Raw genomic sequence first — 13,908 nt, 5'->3', positions numbered from 1 at the left:
AAACATACTACTGTTCTTCTGTGATCCTATGAGAAATTTAGAAATAGTATTCCAATGTCCATGCGAGATAAGTTTCTGTGGAAACAGAAGTGCTCAGTTTTGAGAAATACTTTGATTGGTATTGTTATGTCTTATGTTAATGATTCTCAAATTCTGCCCCAATTCTACTTTTATCTATCTATCTATCTATCTATCTATCTATCTATCTATCTATCTATCTATCTATCTTTCTTCCATAATCTATCAGTATATCTCTACTGATTAATCATCTGTCAATCTACCTATTTATAAATCACTCACCTTATCATCTATCTGTCTATCATCTATCTATTCTGCCATTAGGTGTGAGAGGCAGAAGGGCATAGCAATGGAGAACCAAGAGGGTTACCTCCCATGTGAAAGGACAGTAGTGACAGTCGTCTCTGAGGTGATGATGTATAGAAGGAGAAAGCAAGAAGAGAACGTGAGGACTGAAGGCCATTAACTCAGGGACCCACCCAGTAGGAACTCTGGCCTTATTACTATATTTGAATTTGGAAAATAAAAATAGAGCTGCTTAGGATGTGCAGCTATGACATACAACTATCTACTGGGGCTTTGGGTGAAAAAAATAAATAAATAAAATTTTTTAAAAAAAAAGAGAAAAATAGAGCTGCTTCCATCCTATGTCAGCTTGACATGAGAAAATTGACTAAATTTTCTCTACTTTTTTAGTCTTTCTATACTTCCATATTTTAAAACTCTGTTTTAATTACATGGAATTATCATCTAATGCTATGTTAAAGTAAACCATGGATTAGCAAGCCTTTTCTATAAAGGGCCAAATAGCAAATACTTTCGGTTTTTCAGGCCTTGTGATCTCTTTGGCAGCTAATGTACTCTGCTGTTATTGTCTGAAAGCAGCCAGACACAGTGTGTAATTGAATGACTGTGACTGTGTTCCAATAAAACTTTATTTACAACAGCAGCTTGTGGGCTTGAGTTTACCAATCCTTGAACTAGAGCATTGGTTAAACCAGAACCAGAAAAATAATCAGATCAACTCAACCACGTCGTAAAAATACTGGAGAATTATTTCCGCAGTATAATTCCGCAGTATAATTGTTTTTATGAAAATTATTTTTAGCTCCTTTGCTAAATCTCATTCATAAAAGAGCGATATAAATGAGTACTGCATGCTGTCATAACCTAAGCAATGTAAAACCCACACTGTATAAGAGATTGCAGTGATATGAACCGCTTTTTAGTTATAACAAATTATATTTCAAAATTGAACGTATTTCTCTCACATTCCATCCATAAAGGCTCCAAGCTCCAAAATCTTGCCTGCCTTTGTTTCCCTTTCAGTGCAATTTGAATCAAAATGTTGTCTCGCAGCTTCCTTGGTGGTGTCCAGCCTCCTTGGGCAATGACTTCAGTCTATTTTGACTTCATTTTAGCAGCTGTAATTGTTTCAATATCTCAGAATAGAATTTATATATTCCAAGACTATTATTTAAATTAGTTTGTAAATCTTGAAAGAGTCAACAACATACATAGCCAGTGGATACAATCTTTAATACAATTGAACTGTGTTTTCGAAGTTTGTTCGTTTGTCCATGTTGCATCGGAGAGTCTAGAAGAGAGAAAAAGAGAATCTAAAAACTATTAAAATTAAATTTAGGCTATTTTTTATTTTGCAGTCAATTAAAACTATATATGTATATTTACTTGAGACTTATATGACCAGTTTAGTGTTAACATTCTATGAAAGACTAACTCAAAATTAATTAGAAAAAGAGAAGAATCCCAGTACAAAAGTGGGAAAGTGCATAAATTAATTCATAAAAGAAAATTATTGTGAATGGTCAAGAGCATATAAAAATATGCTCAACCTTATCTTTATAATAATTATGTATGAGATAATTATAAATTATTATAAATATATAATTATGTGTATGTGTCTGTGTGCACAAGCATAACACACATAATGAAACGCATAATGAAATAAATCAAGTTACTTTTTTTCACCTATCAGATTAATAGTTACATTTGTTAACGAAGTGTGGAGAGTTTGGGACTCCTGCTGTCTTTTCAGGAGACAGTGCACAATACATATTAGATGGAAATTAGCACATATGGACTAACAATTTTATTTTCAGAAATTTACGTATAGGGTGTAATAGGAGGTGTTTAAAGATGTATATAAATTCAAGGATACTCATTGCAACCTTAGTTATACTTGTGAAATTGTAAGTAACCTGTTTATCAAGTCATAATGCTAGGAAAATTATTCATGATAACATTTATCCAGTTGGACTGTATTCAGTTATATATGGTAATGTGTGTTCAAATTAATGGATATGAAAATCTAGGGTTTTCAAAACTCTATTTATCCACCTGTTATTGAATACCAACTATGTTTGAGGCATTAACATTGTATTTCATTCATGTAAAATGATATATGTTATGTGCTTGTTCGGATATGGCCAATAAACCAATTTTATAGGAAGAATATTAAAAAATGTTGATAGTTCTGGTCATTATTTTACTGTTTCATTTGTGTGTGGTGTGTGTGTGTATAGTTTCAAATATATATTTCGGTTATATGTAGTGTTTATTAAGTTCTTAGTATATGTACCACATGCTAAGATAAACACTATTTCATGGATTATCTCATTTGATGTTCACAATAACCATACAGAGTAGGATATTTACTTCTTTTTAAAGATAAGAAAATAAAGGCTGTGTCTGATTGTGTAATTTATCTTATTATTCACATCTTTAAAAAAACATGACCCTATAGTGTCACAGCCTTTGGAAGATAATAAAAATACTTAGATTTTGCTAAATCTATTGAGCAAAACCATGTTTTGGAAAAGAATGAACATTTCTGAGGTCATATTCATTCTCCCTGTCTCTTCAAGGTCAGAGCCATGAGAATTCTCAAGTGCAATTAATCAAGCAAAAAAGTCTAAGTGTTGAGATATTGCAAGAACGGGAGAAAAAGATGAATAGGACATTGGTTTGTGGAAAATTCCATGGCATAAACCTACAAAGAATGAACCCCTATAAATGAGGGATGCCAGTGCTTAGGAGACAGGACACTGTGTTCCTTAGCAGAAACCATTTCATAGATAGAGCACTCGGATGCCATGAGGGCGCAGATCACAGTCCAAAGAAAAACAGCCTAGAAGAGGAATGCCACTAAATGAAAGAAAGCAACTTTGGAATATACCCGATAACAGGCAATACCAAAACATAAATACTGCAGGTAGCAGGGAAAAGGCCAATGAGGATCTCAGAGTGAAAAAGCAATCCCCAGCTGATATAGATTTAAATGTCATAATCACCTGTTGGAATATATTTTTTCCAATTGTAATTTATGACCATATGGTCTGGATTCTAAACTACCTACCTCCTTTGAATATGTGTTCCATAATCAGTTCACTTTTCCCCAGTTATCTGTATTTGTTCTAACCCTTTTCTAAAAGTATTTTGTGTCTTGCAAGTGCAATTAATTAGCAATTCTGGGCTAGTAGCTGAAATGTTGGCCAAAATGATAAGCAGAGGGAGTTGTGACATAAATTTTGCCTGACTATGCCACAACAGTGGCTAAAGTATGTTTAGCAGTTTGACTGGTTTATAATGTAAGAAATGTGCTGTTCTAACTTTGCCTTTTTATCTTCTGGTATTTTGAGGGGAAATGGACTTTTATAAGTTACTTGCAGTTGGGGCTCTGATACATTGAGAATACTGAAGGAGCAAGATAAGTACAGAAGGAGAAAGCAGTCATAGATTGATAAGGCTGCATCTGTTAAAGAGGACTGCTGGACACCAAGCAGTGAGCCACCTCTGCTTTTTACTTGGATACACTTTGGGCTTGTTTGGACATGGTAAATCTCTTTAAGGATGAGAAAACTTATTAATGATGGTAAGATGTTTATAATGTTATTAAACTAATATGTAAGTGAATGAGAGAATGAATGGATGGATAAATAGGGTAGAAAGTTAAGTTGTTTACAACAGAAAGCTGTAATAAACATAATGGGAGTGATAGGATATGAAAAATAAGCATTTGGCAATAATCATAATAATTGTTTCAACCAGGAACCATCAGAGGATGTTAAAACTTCTTGGAGAAAATTTGAGGAGAGAGGTTACTTTTATAGTCTGCAATTATCTCCATGAGTATCTCCTCCATGATATACCTATCAGTTACAAACAGAAAATAACTTCATGGTGGGGAACCAGGCAGACACCACTTCAGTTAAGAGATGAACGTTAATACCACCAGTAATGTGGTCATTTGGCATCATTGAGAGGAAGCACTGAGAAGAACAGAGCCTCATTTCTGTAGTATTTCAGACAAAAGTGCATAAACCTGAATCTACTCATAAGGACATATCAGACCCAAACTGAGTGACATCCTGCAAAAAAAAAAAAAACTGGCCTTTAGTCTTCAAACATATTAATATCACTGAGGAAATGTTCCAGACTAAGTCAGACTAAATAGCCATGAAAACTGAATACAATATTGATTCAGGATTTCTATAAAAAACATTAAAGAGAAAATTGGCAAAATTCTGAGAAAGTCCATCAAATAGGTTATAGTATTATATAAGGCAAGTATTAATTGCCTAATTTTGATGATGATACTCTGGCCATGTAACAGAAATCCTTGTTTTAAGAAATTATTTAGTTGGCAAAGGAACATCATAACTACAATTTTCAAATTGTTTGGATGAAATAATATGTGAATATACGTATTTTAAAAAATAAATACAAAAAATGAAAAGAGACAGATTAAACAAATTAATAAAATGTTAGCAAATAGGGAATTCAGGTAGAAATTGTCCAGGAATTCTGGATACTCTTGAATCTGCTCTTTAAGTCTGAAATTATGTCAAAATGATAATATAAAATAATATGTAAAAAGAGGAATGGCTTGAAGTGTATGGCCTCAAGTATATATATATGCTCAGGAAATATGAAAGTATGGATTAAGAGTATGAAAACTGATACGCAAGGGCCTTCTTTGTCTGCATTTGAACCATTTACATTAGAACAAGTCTTTTTACCCTCAATTCTTTCACTTGGCATAGTGTTCAAGGTTTAGCGATGTTGTAGCGTGTAGTAGAACTCCATTCCTTTTTATAGATGAGTAATAGTTTGTAGTGTGTTGTATGGATATATCACATTTTGCTTATCCATTCATCATTTAGTAGATATTTGGGTTGTTTCCACTTCTTGGCTATTAAGAATAGTCTTGCTATGAACATTTGTGTAGAGGTTTTTGTGTATACATGTATTTGTAATTGTTTTGGGGGTGAGGATATGGTAACTCAGTTTAACCTTTGAGGAACGGTCTGACCAGGATTTTAAGATCATATTTGCTGCATTTAAAGGCGTAAAATGTCTGTGCATAGTTCCTTTTGAATATTAATGGAAACTCTTGTTGTGGAAATAATTAAGTAAATTGAAAAACCAAGATATACATAGTTGAAGCCCATTTCCTCACACCAGTCTGGTTCAGTGGGTGTATATATTTTTTATCATTGCACATTTTTGCTTTTGTGTTCTCAGTTTTAAATGTTATGAAATTAATGTTTGAATATAAAGCATTTCCTTGCCTTAAAACATTAATTAAGATGCAGAAAGGCTAGCATAAGTGAATTATATATTACTCAATGATAACAGGATTGTTCATATCAGTAGAATTTTGCCACAGAAATATACTGAATTTCCTCATAATGTTCATATTGAACTGCAAAGGAAAACTTTATCTCGTGGGCGTAATATCTGACGTAGCCTCCCTCGTTCATTATCTTCATTTTTCACGTGTAAATCAAGTGGTTTGGTATGTTTGAGTATGTTTAGTATGAATGCCTGTATGATTTCACGTGTGGCTTCGGGGTGTATCCTTACTGGTAGCAAGCAACAGGTACCCTGTTGAGTGAATGTGCCTGGATCACATATTCATACATTGTGAAAAATCAGAAGAAAATGATAGACAAAATCCCTGATTTTGAGCAGTACGGTGTTTCTATTCTAAGCAAGTGGGGTGGACTTCCACTTACTCATTTTATAATTTTATTTATTTATTTATTTACTTTTTCCCCCAAAGCCCCAGTAGATAGTTGTGTGTCATAGGTGCACATCCTTCTAGTTGCTGTATGTGGGACGCGGCCTCAGCATGGCCGGAGAAGCGGTGTGTCGGTGCGCACCCGGGACCCGAACCCGGGTCGCCAGCAGTAGAGCGCACGCACCTAACCGCTAAGCCACGCGGCCCCCCCACTTACTCATTTTAGTGCTATCCCACAGTTTTTGGTAGGTTTGAATGCTACGAGTCTTGCATGTATTAAAGATTTAATCTCTGAATATCTGGCTTCTTGGTTAACTGGTGTTCCTTTGAGTGTGTGCCTGCTAACAAACATACAGGCTCAGTACGTGAGAGTGTTGAGTGGGTACATGGACACTAGGCCCAGTATTGTGTCCCAGCCTTTGTCAATTTTTTTTTAAATACATGAGGTTTTATTTTTATTACTTTATTTTTTTTGAGGAAGATCAGCCCTGAGCTAACATCCATGCCAGTCCTCTTTTTGCTGAGGAAGAGTGGCCCTGAGCTAACATCTGTGCCCATCTTCCTCCACTTTATGTGGGACGCCACCACAGCGTGGCCTGACAAGCAGTGCATCAGTGTACGCCCGGGATCGGAACTCGGGCCGCCAGCAGCAGAGCTCGCGCACTTAACCGCTCCACCACGGGGCCAGCCCCCCTTTGTCAATTTTATATGTGTACATTTATATAATTTATTTTTATTTTACATACAGTAAAATTTACTCTTTGTCATTTACAGTCAATGAGTCTTAACAAATGTATAGTATATCTAACACCACAATCATGATTTGGAGGGGTTCCATTACTCTAAAATCCCCTTATGTTACTCCTTTGTAGTCAGCCCGTTCTTCTACTCCACAATCTCTTGCAACCACTGTTTCTATAGTTTTGCCTTTAACATAATGTAACTTAAACAGAATCAAACATTACATAGCCTCTGAGGTCTGGCTCCTTTTACCTAAAACTTTGAGTTCCCTAGTTCACTTGCAAGCATTTAACCTTCAGAGACCTCTGCTGGCTTATCCATGCATGCCTCCTAGGATTCTTAATTGCATTGCATGTTGAGTACAGATGGACTATGCTTACTCCATCTTATTCCTCTTATGTCTTACCTCTCTAATGTGCTTTTTCATTTGGTTCTTTTTTATAATTTCCATGTATCTTATGAAATTTCTGTTTTTCTATTCTTGCCATTGTTCCATCAGTTTCTATATTTTTTTTGTAATAGATTTTCAAACTTCTTATCCCTTACTTACTTCCAGATATATGTCTCACAATACCCTTTCATGTGCCCTTCATTTTACCCATCACAGAGCATTTTCATGAAGTCTTTATTTGGTGAAGTATAACTTTAGAATTTCTCATTGAAAGAGAAAATTGCTATGCCACTAATTTGCTTAGCATCGTAGAGAGGATTATTGACTATTTGCAGAGTGAAGAATTCAGAGGGGAAATAAGTGAAAAAATGAAATGGCAAAGGTGATAAAGGGCCAGGCAACTGTAATTTGTGTGGCAAGGACTAGAAGTGTGGGGGAATGCTTATATGAGAAATAATTACTAAAGGGCCAATTATTGTACTTTATTTTTAAATGGATTTTCTGTATTTTCTGATCTGATTTATATTTTTGTGATGTTTTGCTGCAGGTCAAAGGCTAGAACAAGTTATACTTCACAGAGGAGAGGTGAGCCACTACTCTGGTGCTTTGGAAATTCTTTATGTGTGTTGTGGCTAGTGATGTCAGAGTGTCAAGTTCTGTGGGCTCATTCCTTCAGAGGCTCAAGGGAGAATATTTTTTGATAGATTTTTACCCCCATAGGTGTACTTACTTTGTTAAAGGAATCTTTGCTATTGTTTCTTTCTTTCATTAAACAAAAATCTGTTTTTGAAGTAACCTGAATAACTTTTGGGAATCATTGGCATGTTTCCTTTTTGTACCATTTTATAGTGTATGAAAATCATCATACACTAATGAATGGCACATCAATGAAATTTAAATGTGCCAAAATATTGATTTATGTATCTTTTTTGTTACTGGCAAGTTTAGAATATAGATGTTTCTACTCATATTTCTACTGTAATCACAACTTATTTGCTACCTCATTTACAAATGCTACCCCATTATTCTTTGAAATTTTAATTTACTATTTTTTTTGGTATTTTTTAGAGCAATACAAGGTCGTATGCCTTTTGTGCTATATATGTGAGAGGTTCATTACTCAGATACTAAACAAAATGTCTACTGTGTATTTGCTGTTCTTTATTCATAATGCAGTAGATAATCCTGAAGAAAATAAGCCTGGCGATGTAAATGCTTATTTGTTGGGAGGGTGCTTGTCTGGATCAATGATGAGCACAATTGTCTGAGGATGCTGAGGGACTCATTCCAGATGTCAATCTGAGGTCCAGATGAGTGGCCCTCTAATAGGACAAATAAGACTCTCAGAGCCTGGCTGTATTTGGTAACCCCTCAGTGACAACATAATTCTTTTTTTGGAGCAAGCCATTAGCATGCTATCTTATGAGTCAGTATGCAAATCTAGATATGCTCAGTGACCCAAGACTTGCTTCATTTTGCTCACTTTGAACAGAGAATTGTAGATAGTTACTTGTATATAGGAAATAGGTTCTTGAGTAATGAATAAGGAAACAAAAGAAAGATTGAATTAGGAAGAGGTCAGACAACTGTGATGGGTATTGAAATCCTCATTAGTGTTGGGCTAAAAGAAGGGAACACTGAATGCCTATACTAAATATTGATGATGGAATCAATTTTAGTGCTTTATTATTTTTACTGTTGAGTATTTTGAGACTGTATCTTTGCTTTTCTTTCTGCCATGTTTTTCTGAGGCAGAAGGGCTGGAATGAGGTCCTCCACTTCAGAGAATAGGGGTGAGTAGCTATTCCAGGTTCCTTTGACAGTCATATGTCATGTGTACTGTGCCACATCCTAAGGTCTCTGTGTTCATCTTTTCAGTGGCTTACTGGACAATATTGTCATGATATACTTTTGTTCTTTGGTGAGTGTCTCCACTCTCGTTTCCAAGTTTTAAATTTTATTTTGAGTTTTGAGTTGACTGACAAGTGTAGAATTTTGGAAAATTGTCATTTTTGTTTGTTTGTTTGTTTTTAGTTTCCTATTGCAGTGAAATATCCTTGTGTGAAATTAAGCTATGCTTGGAAATTTCCTTAACTAATTCTTATGGTTTTGGAATGTTGACCCCATGATTAAGATTGTCATTTTGGTCAAATCTGTAAGATCATTATGGATCATTATTGCTACTCTTCTCATCATTGAGTTTTGACTGTAGTTAGTTTTTTCTTTTTTAATTTTTTTGATGTGGAAAATTATATGTCAAATTTTATGAGATATTTCCACGACCACAAAGATTTTAAGTGATAAAGAACCATGAAGTACTGCATTTTTCTGAAACACAAAACAGTTCAATTTCCCATACTGTGTTGGCCTCACAAAAGATATTAGGTTGGGTTAATACAGTGGAGAGATAATGAAATTTCATATACTAAGTCATTAATCATGATTTTTTGTTAAAGTTGAAACATCTATCAAGAAGTAAAATAGTCTGTATATATCTTGACATGATTACACAGAAGGTTTTGTGTTGCCTGGGGCCTGGTGTTTAATACTTTAGGAATAGGTAAACTCTGTTTTTCTCTTGACAAGGTACTTGTCACAAATTCTTTCAAGGAGTAATTATTTTGTGTTCTTTTTATACTTATTTACTTATGTATTTTAAATTTGTATTTATTTCTCCAGAACCTATTAAGGTCATTCAAATAAGCTCAATAACAATCAATAAAATATTCCTGAACACTAATAATTATAACATCAGGGAGGAAAAGAGCCCTACTAGATATTGAAATGGACTACAGAAACTCCATCATTAGACAAGGTTTGAGGATGAATTTGAATGTTAGGAACCCAAGAAAATATTTTGGTATGATAAATATGGTCCTATAAATATGTACTTGTATATTTGCCCATGTTAATATATAAGTAGATTTGTGGTGCATGGCTGTTGTCTCAATGTATGGAAGTATATTCACATAATATTTCTGCTGTAAATGGCAAGTATTAAATGTACAACCCACTGTATTTTAAAAAGAAGTGCTTTCTCCCTAAGATTGGGAACAAGACAATGATGTTCTGTCTCATCAATTCTATTTATGTTGTTCTGCAAAGTTGTAACCCATGCAATAGGGCAAGAAAAATAAATAAAAGACATAAAGATCAGAAAGGAAGAAACAAAGCTTTATTTGCAGACAGCATGATTGCTTATGTTAGAAAATCCCAAAGAATTTACAAATAATACTCCTAGAACTAAAAACTAAGTATAACAAGTTCACAAGATACAAGGTACAAAAGTCAATCATATTACTATATTCCAGCAATTAAAAATTGGAATTTGAAATAAATATCATTTATAATAGCACAAAAAATGAGTTACTTGAGTGTAAATCTAATAAAAATGTGCAGTATATCTGTGTTGAAAGCTGCAAAACACTGATGACAGTTATCAAACAAGACCTTATAAATGTAGAGATATACTCCATTCATGGATCAGAAATCTCAATATTGTTAAGTTGTCTGGTTACCTCAATTTCATGTGTAGATTCAGTACAATCCACATAAACATCATTGCAAGTTTCTTTGTATAAAGCAACAAGGTGATTCTCAAATTATATTGAAGGTGAAAGAACTAGAGTAACAAAAGAGGTTCTGAAAAAGTCCTAAAATCAGAGAACACCATCTTATTTTAAAGCTTACTGTAAAGATATAGTAAACAAGATAGTATGTTGGTGAATGGATTGAAAAATAGATCAACGAAGATGATGATATCTGTGGAAGGTAGTCATAGAAACAAAATACCTGGGTGCTTTCTGGAGTACTGGTAATGTTTGTTTCTTGATTTGTGTGTTGAGTAATTGCTGTGTTTAAAAGATGAACATTTATTAAGCTGTACATTTATTAAGCTGTACAACATTTATTAAACTGTACAATGTAATGCATGCACTTTGCTGTATCTATCTTATACTTCAATAGAAAGTTAAAAATTTCCCATCGAACTAGTCTAAATGTTGGTTAATGTGTTTTCTAGGAGTTGTCCAATAGATTGTGTGTTACTTGGGACTCGATGATTGATGTCCTTAGGGTAGGTCAAGAGTGTTCTTCTTTTAACGCAGGCATTTCAGCAAATCGTATCAAGGAGTAGTTGTTTATGTATTCATAATTTTTACATATGTGTATACATATGGTCCTTGACATATGATAGTTCAACTTAATGATTTTTTGACTTAATGATGGTGCAAAAGTGATGTACATTCAGTAGAAACCATACTTCAAATTTTGAAGTTTGATCTTTTCCCAGGCTAGCAATATGTGGTATGATACTCTCTCGTGATGGGGGGCAGTGGTGGTGAGCCACAGCTCCCAGTCAGTGATGCGATCACAAGGGTAAACAATAGATACACTTACAACTATTCTGTACCCATATAACTATTCTGTACCCATATAACCATTCTGTTTTTCACCTTCAGTACAGTATTCAATAAATTACATTAAATATTCAACATTTTGTTATAAAATACGCATTGTGTTAGATGATTTTGCCCAACTGTAAGCTAATGTAAGTGTTCTGAGCATATTTTAGGTAGGCTAGGCTAAGCTATGATGTGCTCTAGGCTAGGTGTATTAAATACATTTTCAGCTTAAAATATTTTCAACTTATGATTGGTTTGTCAGGATGTAAACCCATTGTAAGTTGAGGAAGATCTGTATTTTTCCATGTGTTTATTTACTTATCCATTTTTCTCGTATGATAATGTGCTAAACAATTCAGAAGTCTTAAATATTGAAGGTATTTTATTTTTGTAGTTTCCTTTGACATTAAAAATCTTCTTGCAATTATTATATAATAAATTCTACCATTTTTTTCTTTTGGCATATACTACTTTGAGTTTTAACTCGTGTAAATTTTTGTAACCATGACCATAATCAGGATATAGAACAAGTGTATGCTTTGTCCTTTAACTCCCAAAACTCTCTTGTCCCTTTATAGTCATACTCTCCCCCCACCACTAACCCCTGACCACTACTAGTATTTTCTCTATCCCTGTAGGTTTGTCTTTTGAGAATGTTACAGAAATGAAATCATACAGTATGTAACCTTTGAGGCTATTTCACTCAGCATAATTCCCTTGAGATACATTGAGATTGTAGCTTGTTTCAATAGTTTCTTTTTTATTGCTGAATAATATTCTATTCTGTGGCTGCACCATAATTTATATATCCATTCATTCTTTGAATGGCACTTACACTGTTTCCAGTTTTTGGCTCTTATAGATAAAGCTTCTATGAACAATCATCTGTAGGTTTCTGTGTGAACCTAAGTTTTCTCTATGGTGAACATCAGCAAACTTTTTTCTTGAAGTGCCAAATAATACACCTTTTAGATTTGTGGGCTGTAAAGTGTCTGTCATAAACTACTCATCTCTGCTACTATAGCACAAATGAATGGGTGTCACTGTGTTTACATGAAACTTTTCTTAAAAAAGTGGTGGTCGGCCAATGGGACATATTTTTCCAACCCTTGCTGTAGAGAAAATACTCGGGATTGGGTTTGCTGTATTGCATGGTGAGAATATGTTTAATTTAAAAGAAACTGTCAAGTTATTTTCCTTAGTTTTTGAATTGTTTTACATTCCTGGCAGGCATAAATGGGGCAACCTTTTGTTCTATAGTCTTATCAGCACTTGGTATAGTCAGTATGTTTTATTTTAGACATTCTGATAAATGTGTGCATTACCCTAATGGCTAATGACATTGAAAAACATTTCTTGTGCTTATTTGTCATCTATGTATCTTCTTTGATGAAGTTTCTGTTGATATCTTTTGCTCTTTTTCTAATAGAATTGTTGTTTTCTTGTATTGAATTTAGAGTTTGTCGTATAACATGTTTATATACCATGAACCAAAGTCCTTTGTGTTGGATGTGTGACTTCCAACTCTTTTTTCACACTCTGGCTTGTCTTTTAATCCTATAAACAGTGTATTTCTCACAGCAAAGGTTTATAATTTTGATAAAATCCAATTTATCATTTTTTAAAATTGATCTTACCTTTGGTTGCATGTGTAATAGCTGTTCAGCTAACTCTAGCTCATGAGGATTTTCTTTTGTGATTTGTCCTATAGTTTAATGTTTCATTAAGATCTATAATTTAGACCTATATTCATTTTGAGTTGATCTTTGAATATAGTGTGAGGATTAGGTCGAGGTTCACTTTTTTGCAATTGTATGACCAATCGTTCTAACACCATTTGCTTCTCCATTGAATTGCTTTGTATCTTTGTGAAAAACCAAATGGACATGTTTATATAGATCTGTTTCTAGACTCGCAATTCTGTTTTATTCATCTATATGCCTGTCCCTTACCCAATTTTACACTGTCTTGATTGCTGTATTTTTATAATGGTTTTAAAACCAGGTAGAATGACTCCTCCAACTTCATTCTTCTTTATCAAAAATTGTGTTAGTTATTTTTTGCCCTTTTTTATACATTTCACGATCAGCTTATATGTATAAAAAATTGTGCTCTAATCTTTTTTTTAATCAAAGTATAGTTGAAATACAAAATTTTGTTAGTTTCAGGAGTACCACATAGCGATTTGACCTTTATATACGTTGTGAAATGATTACCACGGCAGGTCTAGTAACCATCTGTCATTGTACAAAGGTGTTACCATATTATTGACTGTATTCCCTATGCTGTACATTACATCCCCGTGAATT

General features: G+C 33.9%; 1 protein-coding gene and 1 non-coding gene across 2 annotated transcripts in view; both read left to right on the top strand.

Moving 5' to 3' along the window:
• Positions 1-13,908, top strand: part of SNRPN (small nuclear ribonucleoprotein polypeptide N) — a 118,676-nt gene that overhangs the window by 69,285 nt on the left and 35,483 nt on the right. Inside the window, exons 10-11 of the transcript XR_015551603.1 lie at positions 7,744-7,781; positions 8,265-8,989. The gene's annotated coding sequence lies outside the window, so the exon portion shown is untranslated. The remainder of the gene's footprint in view (positions 1-7,743; positions 7,782-8,264; positions 8,990-13,908) is intronic.
• Positions 8,438-8,504, top strand: LOC147917645 (small nucleolar RNA SNORD109A). Its single transcript, XR_015551812.1, has one exon. It is a non-coding gene; the product is annotated as a small nucleolar RNA SNORD109A (small nucleolar RNA).

This window comes from Ceratotherium simum, chromosome 3 (genome assembly GCF_057802395.1).
Source record: "Ceratotherium simum simum isolate JZ-2026a chromosome 3, ASM5780239v1, whole genome shotgun sequence".
NCBI lineage: Eukaryota > Metazoa > Chordata > Mammalia > Perissodactyla > Rhinocerotidae > Ceratotherium > Ceratotherium simum.
Note: the sequence above shows the minus strand (reverse complement) of the source record. Positions and strands in the feature narration are given on the sequence as shown.